Genomic DNA, 13,783 nt, shown 5'->3' with positions numbered 1-13,783 from the left:
ATCAGCAATAACCCAAATTAAGGTGAATACATTTAACAATACAGTTTAAATATTAGAATCTGAATACTCCGGATACATCACTCATGAAATGCTATACAGAGAGTTGGTTGTAGAAAGCAAATATAGGAATGAGTGTAGATTGTCTCTCAGTAATTGAACATTTAGGAAAATACAATCCATGAGGAAAGTATTTCAGTTACTTTCCCCATTGCACATAGCTGATAGAAACGATTTATCATTTTAAACAAGGAAGCTGAATACTAAAGCCCATCTGTGTCCCATGTTCAAGTTGGGACATAAAGGAAAAATATGATCTCCTGAAATACAAAATGAAGGGTGACTGTCCAACCTTAATTCTGCTCATTATGTCTTCACAGGAGTATAGCTTCAAACCAGAGCATGAGATTTTGCATGTCTCAGCCATTTCCTTTTCATCTTTATCTTCAGATTTCTTCCAAAATGGAGTTGGTTTTTTGTGTGTTTTTTCCCCTTCTTCATTCTGTGAACAGCAAGGATCATTCATTTCCCCATTGCTCAGCTATCATCAAAGGTTGCATGTCATGGAAAATGTCCTACCAAATGAGTAGGGCTGGATATCCTGAGCCAATAAATGCTGTTCCTAAGCTAGCCAGAGGGGTTACTGTACTGCAGTGGGAGGTTCTCCTCCTCTAAGTGCTAAGCATTCTGTTTTCAAAGCACTCCCAGCCCATGCCAAGACAAGGAGCAAGGGACCAGCTAAATAGTTTTTTGTAATGAGCACTTTGGCTGATAAATTTGTATTAGATATATAGAAGGTCCTGAAATAGATGTAGTAAGAGTGGCATCCGAGAGGTGATATGGCATATCCCTGGTGCTCCTAATGTTCTTTTGCAGAAAAGCAAACTCTGTCTTTACCAAAAGATGTTTTATTTTAGAGCAAATGAAATTTCCAACACATGCAGTGGAAAGTCTTCCCTTATGTATTTTCAGTTGACAGATCCACCATGCTAAACATTTAACTATCAATTAGTACAACTGTACTGCTGTTCTGTGACATGATGCAATTATTGTGCATGGCATGTTTTTGTTGTCAGCTTTCTTAACCCTGATGCAGTTGTTGTTTCAGTAAAGTGTGGTGAAACATTCCTTGTTTTCAGAACTATTGATTGTTAAAATTATAAACAGGAAAATCAACTTGTGATAATCATATATTCAATGACCAGCCTACAAGATAAAGTAATTGTGCTTAGTCTATGGTTCCTTTCTTCTGTATTTACCAGACATGGCCCCTGTATGTTAACCTTGAGGCTTAAGCTTTCCCATTGTGCCTGAGCTGGCAGGGGTGGTTTGAATCTGGTATATTGAGTCTGATGGTTTTATCCTAGTCCAAAATGCTGCAATGGCATGACAGCAGGAATGGCTGTCTACATTCAGGTGAGATCCAGGATTACAACAGTGCGGGTGTTGTGGCTGAGGAGCACCTGTATTTGCTTTGTTGTGAAGAATAGCTAATGCAATGCTCATGTAACTTTCATGCTTTATAGTGCAGCATTTGACTTTGTTTCTCCTGGGGAGGAGAGGAAGCATGGATCTTAGTTGGGTATTCTGTCTCTGCCCACTTGCAGAAAATGGGAGCAGTGCAAATCAGCTAGAAGGACTCAGAAACATCCAAAACATGGGTGACAGTGTACGCTGGTGGACCTAATCACCAGCTGGGGACAGGCCATCAGCCATGACCAGATTATTTTGCTGGCCCTTTGTCCACACCTCTGTTTACTGTCTTCACAAACAATGAAATAAAGGTGTTCAAAAAACAACACAAATATCTCTCTAGTCAGGGGTTCAGACAAGGGTCCTCTGGTCTCCAGTAGTTACTGGGTAGGGCTCTTTCCAATCCTGAGAGGAGATGAGACGTGGGTGGAGGGGATCCACAGGGCTGGCCCGCCTGTTCTGGTTATCAGAACCTATCCTTTCTCTCTCCTGGTTTCCTCACTCATAGAGCTGAGTTATCCTTCGTATTGTCTAGCTTGGAGAGTGGTCCAATCACAAGGTGCTGATCAGTTGATACCCAGCACCTGCCTGCTGGGCTTCTTTCTGGGGCAGACTCCCTGTTCCTCCACCAGGGCTATTAATGGGGGAGATTGCCCTGTTACAGGCAGTTACTAGACATGCTCTGAAGTGGTTCTGAGGCTGTAATGTTGGCAATACAGCCTCAGAACTGGCTGGTCATACCCTAGTCATCAACTGAGAGTGAAACCAATAAGAGCACAATGTGGGCAGCTTATAAACAGTGGCAACTACTCAGCTGCTGACTGATGCAAGATCAAGAGATGTCTACTGTGAAGGCTGGGTCCCAATTCCTGTACCACTCTGGATACAGGTCAGCGCTCTTCCAGCTTTCTTTAGGAGGGAAGCCCCCTACTAGGATAACATTTGGTCCACAGTGATGTTTTTTATGGAGCTAGCGGGAGAGCTAGGCAAGGGAGCATTTGTCATCCCTAGAAACCACAGAGCTTGTGGTACTTGCCTTTAGCCATCAGCTAACTGCTCTAACCTGGGATTCTGCCTCTGTTCCAGAAAGAGACAGGAGTAGTACGTAGTGAAGTGAGGGTTTGTGAATTTATACCTAACTGAGCTGGACTTATGGGGAGAAGATGGTGCTCTAGAGAGCAAGAGCCATGTAAAGATCTAGGGAGTGGGTGTTTTATATGCTGAACTCAGCTTTGGATCCAGGCTACAGAGTTCTATTTCACCAGCAACGGAGAGGAGCAGTCAGCTATTAACCCAAGGGCTGGAATGTTGCTAGCTGTGGCAGTCCTCAGACTATTCGTTGCTGACAGCGTTCGGCTGTGTTTGAAAGGACTTGAGACGCTGCTATTTCTCAAGCTCTGAAGAGTGCAGGTGACACATGCCCCCTATTGGTCATGCCATAAAGACTGAGAAATCATCTGAGAGAAGATCAGAGGGGAATGTGTTTTGATGTGTGCACTAAAGTATAGAAAATGTTACGTTGAAACCTTATAATGGAATATTTGTAACAGAAACAAAAGGGAGAGTCTATATTTGAAACACCAGTAGATTTATTGTTGAATAGCTTTTGTTTAAAAGTTATTCCAAATTCTCTTTGTAATGTTTTTCTACTTGTTACAATGTGTTTTGTGTGCTTTAAATATGGTGCTCTCTTTGAAATTGACTGTGAATTATTGACATCCACTTATCAGGGTTTTGCATACAATAGGCCTGATGTTTAAGTCTGTTTAATTGTGATGGGGTGTCTCAGCCCTGAACTAGCATGGCTGGGGTTAACCCTTTCGTCTTGGTTGAGGAGGTCCTGCCCTACCCCAGCTCTGCTGAGCATGCTCCAGCTGGAGCCAGGATATAAAGGGCAGCAGAGCTGCTCAGTCTGGGCTGACAGCTGGCAGGGAAGAAGGTGTGTGGATAGCTTCTGGGAGAGGACTGCCTGCACTCCAAAGTGTGGCAGCCAGCCAGCCAGAAACAGCCCCCGTACACAGGCTCATGACATTGCAGAGAGTGGAGCGACTGGAGAATCCCAGAGACAGTGAACTCCACAGACTCGGGTAGGAAATGACCCAGGGAGATTTTGCGGGAAAATGGTTACAGAACTGGACCAAAACTCAGCATGTTTTGGTAGGACCTCCGCTGAGCTGGTGGCGGGTAGCCCTGCCACTGACAAGGCCCTGGGTTGGGACCCAGTGGAGAGGGTGGGTCTGGGTCCCGGTCCCCCTATCCTGGCCACCACGCACCCTGGGGTGGTGGCCCAGCTCACCGATAGTATTGACTCCAGCCATCAGGCCGCACGGCCCTGACCACAAGGGCTGTAATATTGACTCTAGCCAGTAGGTCACACTGCCCTATGAACAGGGGCTGTACCACCGACTCTGGCCACTAAGCCACATTGCCCTGACAGCAAGGGCAGTAGTATTGACTCTGGCCATTAGGCTGCACTGGCCTGACAGCAAGGCCTAGAGTATTGACTCTGGCTGTTAGGTTGCACCGCCGTGATAGCAAGGGCTCCACTAGGGATTCTGGCCATTAGGCCATACTGCCTTGATAGCCTGGGCTACTAACTAAGGCCATGGGGTCACACAGCCCCGATATCAGGGGCAGCCCCATGGACTCAACCGCAAGGCTGGAACGCACCTCTCCCCTGCCCCAAGGGGTGATGGGGTGCACCAGCCCTGTGACAGTAATACTTTTTGAAAAATCCAGAAAAAACAGAACTCTGGCCTGTGCTTCAGCAAAGAATTAAACTGAGGAGCAGGAAGAAGGAGAGTGTATAATTATATAGAATATTGCCTGAGCATCCCATCTCCTTCCCTGCTTTGCCCCCTTCTCACCCATTACACCTACCTGTGCCTGATGCTTACAAGTGCTAATCCATCTCACTTTCACAAGTACACATTGATTCAAAATTGTCCCAAACATGGGCAATAAAATATTCATCAAGGCTGCTGTTCAAACTTCCTTCTTGTTTTTTAAAAAAAGTTGTGACTTTAGTCCTGATGAATTTGAAGGACTAACTTACTGATAAACGAAAGTACGGAATGCTTTCCTTCGGACTAGGATACAGACAACACACACACTAGCTGCCACTAGAATTACTTTGCCCACACACCCGACTTCACTAAAATAATCTATTATGAAAAGTGATCTAAGTAAGGAACCAGAGAAAGTTAAGGGCAAATATGCACACAGCTATGTAAAAAATAAATTCCCTTTCTTATCTGATCCAGGCACAGTGTAGTGAAGAACTGGGCAGAGACATATGAAAATTAATTAGAACTTCAGCCAGAATTGGATTTCAGGACTCTAGAGGGCAAAATGAACGACCTCTTTTGTCCCTTAGTCCTCTACCTACACAGGGTGAATGAGGTCTAATAAGGAAATCCTTTGCAACTTGTGGTGATCATAAACACTAACACACTGAACAAGTGTTAAGGTGCACAGTGGGAAGGCTTACACATCAGACTCATACAAAGAATCAATTTCCTGTGGGAGGAAAAGATACCATGGCAATAGACACCTTAGACTTACCTAATAGTCTAGCTTGGGGATTGAAAGAGTATGCCTTCAGAATACAGCATGGCTTTGATTTCTAATGGCACTTGGGCAAATGTTGTGCCTATATGAAATCACAAGTTTTTCCTTTTACATAAGCACTGGATTCTGGAAAGACGCACAGCAGGTACTAAGAGCCATCTATCTACTTATATGGTCCCAGAATTATAGTATGTGAGCTCCTCACAAACTTTAGAGCTGATCACATATTTTTAACATTAAAACTGTTTTGTTGAAAAATTGTGATTTGTCAATGGGCTGTGCTGTACAATAGATGGGTACCTGAAACTGGTCTCACCTGGTCAGGGAAGTAAGCCCCTCCCTGCCTGATTGTTTCACCACTCTGTTGTAAGGTCATGCTGAAGTTGTACCACAGATACAATTTTCTGCATGTGTAGGTATAGGCACACACACATACCTACATTCATAACCAAAACCTGTATTCAGAGCTCACATAGCAACCTTCACTGAAAAAGAATGGCTTAGATGTGGGAATCTCCTTCACATCATCTTCAGCAAAACCAATGCAAAGAATTCATACAGCTTCTCTGAAATGGCCTTGTCTTTCTGGTGTGCTTCTTTAGCACCTCCATAATCCACTGTCCCTGCTGATTGTTGGTAGGCTTCTTGCTTCAGATGTTCTTAGTTTTTGTGTCTTTTGCTAGTTGCTATACTGTTACACTTGACCTGCCAGAGTTTATTCTCCTTTGTTTTCCTCAGTAGGATTTGACTTCCAATTTTTCGGGGATGTTTTTTTGCCTGTAGTTCTCTCTTTTACTCTGTTGTATAGCCATAGTGGCATTTTTATCCTCTTATTGTTTGTAAGTATTTTATTTTATTATTTGAGGAATATATTTAGTTTGAGCCTCTAATATGATATTTTTAAAAAGTTTCTATGCAGCTTGCAGGTGTTTCACTCTTGTGACTACTCCTTTTAATTTCCATTTAATTAACTTCCTCATTTTTGTGTAGTTCCCCTTTTTTAAGTTAAATGATACTGTGGTGGGTGTCTTTGGTATTCTCCCCCTTCTCCCCGCCCCCCACAAAAATGTTAAATTTAATTACCTTCCGGTCACTATTACTGAACGGTTCAGCTATATTCCCCTATTGGACCAGATCCTGTGCTCCATGTAGGATTAAATCAAGAATTCTCTCTCCCCTTGTAGGGTCCAGGACTAGCTGCTCCAAGAAGCAGTCATTCATTAATGGTGTCTAGAAACTTTCTGCATCCCATCCTGAGGTGATGTGTACCCAGTCAATAAGGGTATAGTTAAAATCCCCCATTATTATTGAGTTTGCTATTTTGTGTAGCCTTTCTAATCTCCCTGAGTTTTTCACAATCACTGTCACCATACTGGTCAAGAGGTTGATAGTATATTCTTACTGCTATATTCTTATTATTCAAGGAATTGCTATTCATGGGGGTTTTATGGTACAGTTTGATTCATTTAGGTTTTTTACTATATTTGACTCTGTGCTTTCTTTCACATAGGAAGCCACTCCCCCAGCACCTTGACCTACTCTGTCATTCCTTTATATTTTGTACTCTGGTATTACTGTATCTCATTGGTTATCATCATTCCACCAGGCTTCTGCGATGCCTATTATGTCAATATCCTCATTTAATACCAGCCACTTAAGTTCACTCATCTTAGTGTCTAGACTTCTACCATTTGTATACAAGCACCTATAAAATTAGTCAATATTTAGTTGTCTGCCTCTCTGTGGTGTAATTGAATGGGACCCTTTTGGGTCTTACTGTTTCTCTTCAGTTCCTGCCTGTACTTTATCAACCTCTATCTTCTGTTTACTCAGATGTACAGTATCCCCTTTAATATATCCTCCTTTAAGGATGCCTCTAAACTGTGTGCCCCACCATCCCATTGGCTTTCTTCCCGCCTCTACTTTAAAAACACCTCTATAACCTTTCTAATTTTGCATGCTAGAAATCTGGTTCCATTTTGGTTTAGATGGAGCCTATATTTCCTGTATAAGCTTCTCCTTTCCCCAAAAGTTCCCCAGTTCCTAATAAACCTAAATCCCTCTTCCAAACACCATTGCCTAGTCCACACATTAAGACCCTCGAGTTCTGCCTGTCTAACTGGCCATGCATGTAGAAGTAGAAGCATTTCAGAGAATGCTATGGTAGAGGTCCCGGACTTTAATCTCCTACCTAGCAGACTAAATTTGGCCTCCAGGACCTCTCTCCTACTGTTACGAGACATTTCTCCAACTCTGTAGTAATAGGAATTATGAGTTTCTCAATGGTAATTAGACACCTGTCTGCCTTTTGTGGCTTTGATCTCCCTCTCTATTTACCTTTAACTGTAAACATTAATAACATAAGCGAAGATGCACAGTCAAGAAGTAGGAACCTCTTTTTAAAATGTGGGTCAAATTCATCATTGGTATAACTCTTCTGCCCGTCAGTGTAGTTATACTAGGGATGGAGTTGGCCCCTTATTGCCTTTTCTGATTGAAGGGTCTCAAGTTTTGTTAGGATGGTATCCATTCTATTCATAGCTCTCCTGCCAATCACTACATGTAGCCCCAATCCTGCAGTGAGCTTCAGCTGGGCAGATACCAGTGCCCCCACAAACCTCATTGAAGTTCTATGCAAGTACAGGGGTCCCAGCATGTGGAGCTCATTGCAGGAGTTGGGCCTTAGTTCAGAAAAAAAAAGTCCTAGGGTGGCATTTTACCTTTAATACATTTTCAGTGCCAAGTATGATGCTTTGGAGATGTTGTGTAAGAGTATTACAGACCTGCTGTCTAGCTGATAGCCACTTTTTCAAGCGTTACATTTTAAGGCACTGTAATCATGCTGCACAGTTATATGAAATGATATATTTCATGCCTGTCATTTCACCTTTTTAACACTTCTAGTATTATTTTTCTTGCCTCTAGCTAAAATGAAAAGGCAGCAATGAATATATGTATTAGGGATTATGGATGGTTAAAGGAAGCTTCTTGATGAGCATATCCAGTCCAAAGCGAAGATGGCTAAAACGAGGCTGTGGCTGCATAAGACCTGATATTTGCTAAAACTGGATAACTGCCCTCTTATTCCCAATAACAGCAATTTGCTTCCTCTCCTGTCTCAAATACATTCCATATATTTATGTGAAAGATTCAATGAGGTAAGTAGCTGATTTCTCTGAAAACATGAAGAGACATTGCTTTCCCTTCACCTTCGCCCATTCACTGACATTTATGCACATATTGATCTTTTACTAAGCCTTGTCATTTTAAAACTATATATAAATACAATTGCCATAGTATATTTATTACCAGGTGCTCTGGTGTTTACTCAGGATTTCAAGATATTAACTGCAAACATCTGAAATAGGCAGATGTGCTAATGTAGCAAAGTGTTTGGACGGTTATCTTGACACTGAAGTTCTTGTGCTGGTTCCTTGCAATAAAACTTGAGAGCTCTGTGTTAAATAACAATGCAATATCACAGTGTACTTCTGAGTAACTACAGTAGGCCTCTGACCATACTTGAAGGCAGCAGGCTGGGAACAACATGACTTAAAACACCTGGAAAAATGCAAATAATTTCCAAACAGTACACTGCATAATTGTTTGATTGTTATACTTCATGAAATTTATAAATAAAAAGTTAGGAAGTGAGTCTGATATGGGTATGGCTAGCCAAACAACAGGCAGTCCTTGCATTTAGAGTTTGAAAGCTTTCTGTTTAATTTTGTTCCAACTTCTCTATACACTTTGTGTGTAGCTCTTGACTGTAAAAACTAGTATGAAATGTCTTTTGGAATTCACGGGACTAAAATGGAGTTTTCCAATTGGCTGAAAAGGATGTTTTACCCAGATGTCAGTAAATGCATGAGCCTAATTGCTTTCCTTACATTAGTATTATTATTTATTTGTATTGTATTAACATCTTGAGGCCAAAGCCCCACTGTATTAGGCACTGGTCACACACAGCAACAGATGGTCGCCGCCTGGAAGAGCCTACACTCTAAGTTTAAGACAAGAGACAACAGGGGGATAAAACAAACAGATATGTGTGGAAAACACCAGGGCACATGACATAGCTTTGAACAGTGGAATAAGCAGTGGTCACAGCCCACCAGCTGTTCATTTTGTGTATGAACTTCAGCTCATAATAGCAATAAGACAGACATGGCAGTGCATTTCTGGATGATGACTGATTGTACTTCTGGGATGGAAGATGGCCATTTGGTGTGGCACCTGGCTGCACTGTGAGGAAAAGGAATCTATGCAGGTCACTTCATCCCTCAACCAAAAATGAAGGCTTGTGGACAGAGCCGTCCCTTGAGAATGGCGAATTGGGACAACTGCCCCAGACTCCACGCTTTAGGGGGCCCTGTGCTTCAATAAGATTGTGAGGAGGCAGGTGAGGTGGGAGGCAGGCGAGGTGAGGAGACAAGCAGCTAGTGGCAGGCAGGTGAGCAGAGTGATGAGGAGGAACCCCACACACACCAGAGCCTCCCCCTCCTCCCAGTGCCTGCTGCCAGCTGGCGGGCCCTGCCAATCAGCACCTCCTCCTCCAGATGTTTTGTGGTGTTGGGAGGTACTGGGGGGTAGGAGAGGGGAGAGGAACTGGATGGGGAAGAGGCAGGGTGGGGGTGGGAAGAGGCGAGGTGGGGGCAGGAAGAAGTGGCACCTATGTCCCGGGATCTGCATCCCCCTAGAGACGTCCCTGCTTGTGGAGGCAGGTCCACTCAGAATCAAAAAATCTGGACATTCCTATAGTTCTCAAAATCCCAGTAGTAATAAGCCAATCCTCAGCCTGCTGGGATTCTGAGTCCTGAGTATTATAATTACTACAGTAAGATCACGTTCTGGGAATACCGCTGGCTGTTGTCAATATAGTTTTCCCAAGGGGGATGGTGAAAAGCCTAATTGTTAGTAGCTGTGGGGCCTGTAGCCTGCCATGGGCATCTGAGCCATATATAGGTTATATAGATAAGGCATAATTATTATAAGGCTGTAATGCAATAACCTTAGGCCTGTATGAAAATTAGTTCAAAATGACTAAGGTCCACCATGACATGAGGGGCTTGGGATAAGGAGCTAACCAATAAGTAATGTTAAGTCAGGAGATAGGTATTACAATAAACAAAAGTGTTCTGTGCTGGGAGAAGGTGAAGTGAGAACCACAGAGATATACTTTTGGAATTTTAGTAAAAGTTTAAGGGATGATGGGTTTAACTGAGACGTACATGTGCTAAATTCAAGTATACCATGGCAACTAACTGACATAAATGCTAAAGAAGCTATGATAAATGCCTAATTGGCCTATAGAAAGTAACACCAATATTATTGAAGTGTGGAAGTACAGAGAAGGAAAAGAGGTGGAAACCATCAGTAATATGTTTAAGATACAGTGGGCATTAGTGTAACCCCTTATAAAAGGTAGTACCCAGCCTCTGGGACACACTATTATGATGACTGTATGGGTCACCTTACCTTCTTCAGGGTTCCCCGCAAGGGATGACATGAGTAATGCAAGTGCTAGACATGCTAGATTGGCTCTATCTCCCTTGTTATATTACAGTGTTTGTGGTTTCGTTTTGCTAATAAAAGGTATAACATTATTAATCAGAGTGGATTGTTTCTTGCTTGGGCCATGAGGTTCCCAGTTTAATGACAACTTCGCTACTGTAGCTGATCTGGAGACAGAACCCTTTCTGACCACTGCATGATAGATAAAATCAATTCCTATTTACAGGCCCCAAACTATCTGAACCAGAGTTGGGACCCTTAACTATGTGTTTTAAGCCCTGGATTGCCTGGCTGTGTGCAAAGCCTGTTGTAGTTGGTTATTATTTGTCGTGTGGTATCACCCCAAGACCTTTGACAGGATTAGTAGCCTGTAGTCATTGTATAAATGAGGATGACGTGGTCCTTGCATTGAAGAGCTTGCAACTTAAAAAGATAAAATGAACAAAGAATATTAAAGAAACAGCATTTCGCCCAATGTTAAAGATATGTTCGCTTTTAGTTACTTTTTTATTTATTTGTTTTTTTAAGTATCAGAGGGGTAGCCGTGTTAGTCTGGATCTGTAAAAGCAGCAAAGAATCCTATGGCACCTTATAGACTAACAGACGTTTTGGAGCATGAGCTTTTGTGGGTGAATACCCACTTCATCAGATGCATGTGGTGGAAATTTCCAGGGGCAGGTATATATATGCAGGCAAGCTAGAGATAATGAGGTAGTTCAATCAGGGAGAATGAAGCCCTGTTCTAGTAGTTGAGGTGTGAAAACCAAGGGAGGAGAAACTGGTTTTGTAATTGGCAAGCCATTCACAGTCTTTGTTTAATCCTGAGCTGATGGTGTCAAATTTGCAGATGAACTGAAGCGCAGCAGTTTCTCTTTGAAGTCTGGTCCTGAAGTTTTTTTGCTGCAGGATGGCCACCTTAAGGTCTGCTATAGTGTGGCTAGGGAGGTTGAAGTGTTCTCCTATAGGTTTTTGTATATTGCCATTCCTAATATCTGATTTGTGTCCATTTATCCTTTTCCGTAGCGACTGTCCAGTTTGGCCGATGTACATAGCAGAGGGGCATTGCTGGCATATGATGGTGTATATTACATTGGTGAAGGTGCAGGTGAATGAACCGGTGATGGTGTGGCTGATCTGGTTAGGTCCTGTGATGGTGTCGCTGGTGTAGATATGTGGGCAGAGTTGGCATCGAGATTTGTTGCATGGATTGGTTCCTAAGCTAGAGTTACTATGGTGCGGTGTGCAGTTACTGGTGAGAATATGTTTCAGGTTGGCAGGTTGCCTGTGGGCGAGGACTGGCCTGCCACCCAAGGCCTGTGAAAGTGTGGGATCATTGTCCAGGATGGGTTGTAGATCCCTGATGATGCGTTGGAGAAGTTTTAGCTGGGGACTGTATGTGATGGCCAGTGGAGTCCTGTTGGTTTCTTTCTTGGGTTTGTCTTGCAGTAGGAGGCTTCTGGGTACACGTCTGGCTCTGTTGATCCCTTTCCTTATTTCCTTGTGTGGGTATTGTAATTTTGAGAATGCTTGGTGGAGATTTTGTAGGTGTTGGTCTCTGTCTGAGGGGTTAGAGCAGATGCAGTTGTACCTCAGTGCTTGGCTGTAGACAATGGATCATGTGATGTGTCTGGGATGGAAGCTGGAGGCATGAAGGTAGGCATAGCAGTCGGTAGGTTTTCGGTATAGGGTGGCGGTAATCACTTATTTGCACCGTGGTGTCTAGGAAGTGGACATCCCGGGACCTCCCGGGACCTCACTTCAACCTCCGTGGCCACACTATAGCAGACCTTAAGGTGGCCATCCTGCAGCAAAAAAACTTCAGGACCAGACTTCAAAGAGAAACTGCTGAGCTTCAGTTCATATGCAAATTTGACATCATCAGCTCAGAATTAAACAAAGATTGTGAATGGCTTGCCAATTACAAAACTAGTTTCTCCTCCCTTGGTTTTCACACCTCAACTGCTAGAACAGGGCCTCATCCTCCCTGATTGAACTACCTCATTATCTCTAGCTTGCCTGCATATATACACCTGCCCCTGGAAATTTCCACCACATGCATCTGACGAAGTGGGTATTCACCCACAAAAGCTCATGCTCCAAAACATCTGTTAGTCTATAAGGTGCCACAGGATTCTTTGCTGCTTTTATTTTTTTAAGATTTCTCCAAACCGTCTCCTCTTTAACTCTTGGTCCAAGTGTTCACCACTGCTCATTCCACCCCACGCACCTCACAGAAAGAGTTCTCTACACAAACCATGGACAAAAAAAAAAAAAGTCAGCTGGTTTCTGTTGTTCCAAACTGACAAAAGTGTTTAGAGGCCTGCTCCAACAAACTCATGTGGGTGGGGGAATGCAGAGGACCCTCATGCCAGTCCCTATCTCCCCTCAGTGTCCATTGCCAGTTGTTCTCAGAGCTTTTTATGCCAGTGAAGTGGTGACTGATCCAGGGCTTTGGAGCTGTGCTCCAGCTCCGCTCCAGCTCCAGGCAAAAACCTGCAGCTCCACTGCTCTGCAGCTGCTCCGTGCTCCAGCTCCAAACTCCGCTCCAAAGCTCTGGACTGCTCTCATGAGGTCTCCAGGAGGAGGGTGCAGGGTCTTTTGTGGGAGCCTTACTTTCATAGGGTCACATTTCTGTAAATCAGCAAGAACCTAATTCATGTCAATATGGTTACACTGGTGTAACACTAGTGTCGATTAGAATCAGGCCCACAAAACCTTAGGCCTGAGAATTTCCACCCTGAAGTAATCTGGAAGTATACTTTGGGTCATGTCCTAGTGCTTAAATAAACCATGCAAACTGCCCATGGAAGTCTGTTTTTAAAAGAAATGTGATGCTAGCACTGAAGGGCTTGCAATCTAAATAGACGAGATGGAACATGTACTCCCACCAATCCAGATCTCCTCCTCTACATGTTGAAGGGCATTTTCAATGAAAGATACTATAGCTATGAAAAAAGAAAGCTTAACTTTACTCAGGGTTAAGTGAATGTCCTTACTTCTCAGATCAAACCCAATTTGCTTTGTTTTCTATAACTGCATATATTTCAAGGAAGAAGAATAGGACAAGGACAGTATAAATCAATACACTTAGTATTTCTCGTACTGAGATACTAAATACTCAAAAATTCCATGAGGCTAGAGCTAATGTTGTTGGGAAGCAATAAAGTAACACACCACATCAGGATGAAAAGAAATGTTAGAAGCAGGACCTAGACAACCAGGTGCCTAA

The sequence above is a fragment of the Gopherus evgoodei genome, chromosome 6, assembly GCF_007399415.2.
Source record: "Gopherus evgoodei ecotype Sinaloan lineage chromosome 6, rGopEvg1_v1.p, whole genome shotgun sequence".
NCBI classification, from domain to species: domain Eukaryota; kingdom Metazoa; phylum Chordata; order Testudines; family Testudinidae; genus Gopherus; species Gopherus evgoodei.
This window is presented reverse-complemented; position numbering follows the sequence as displayed.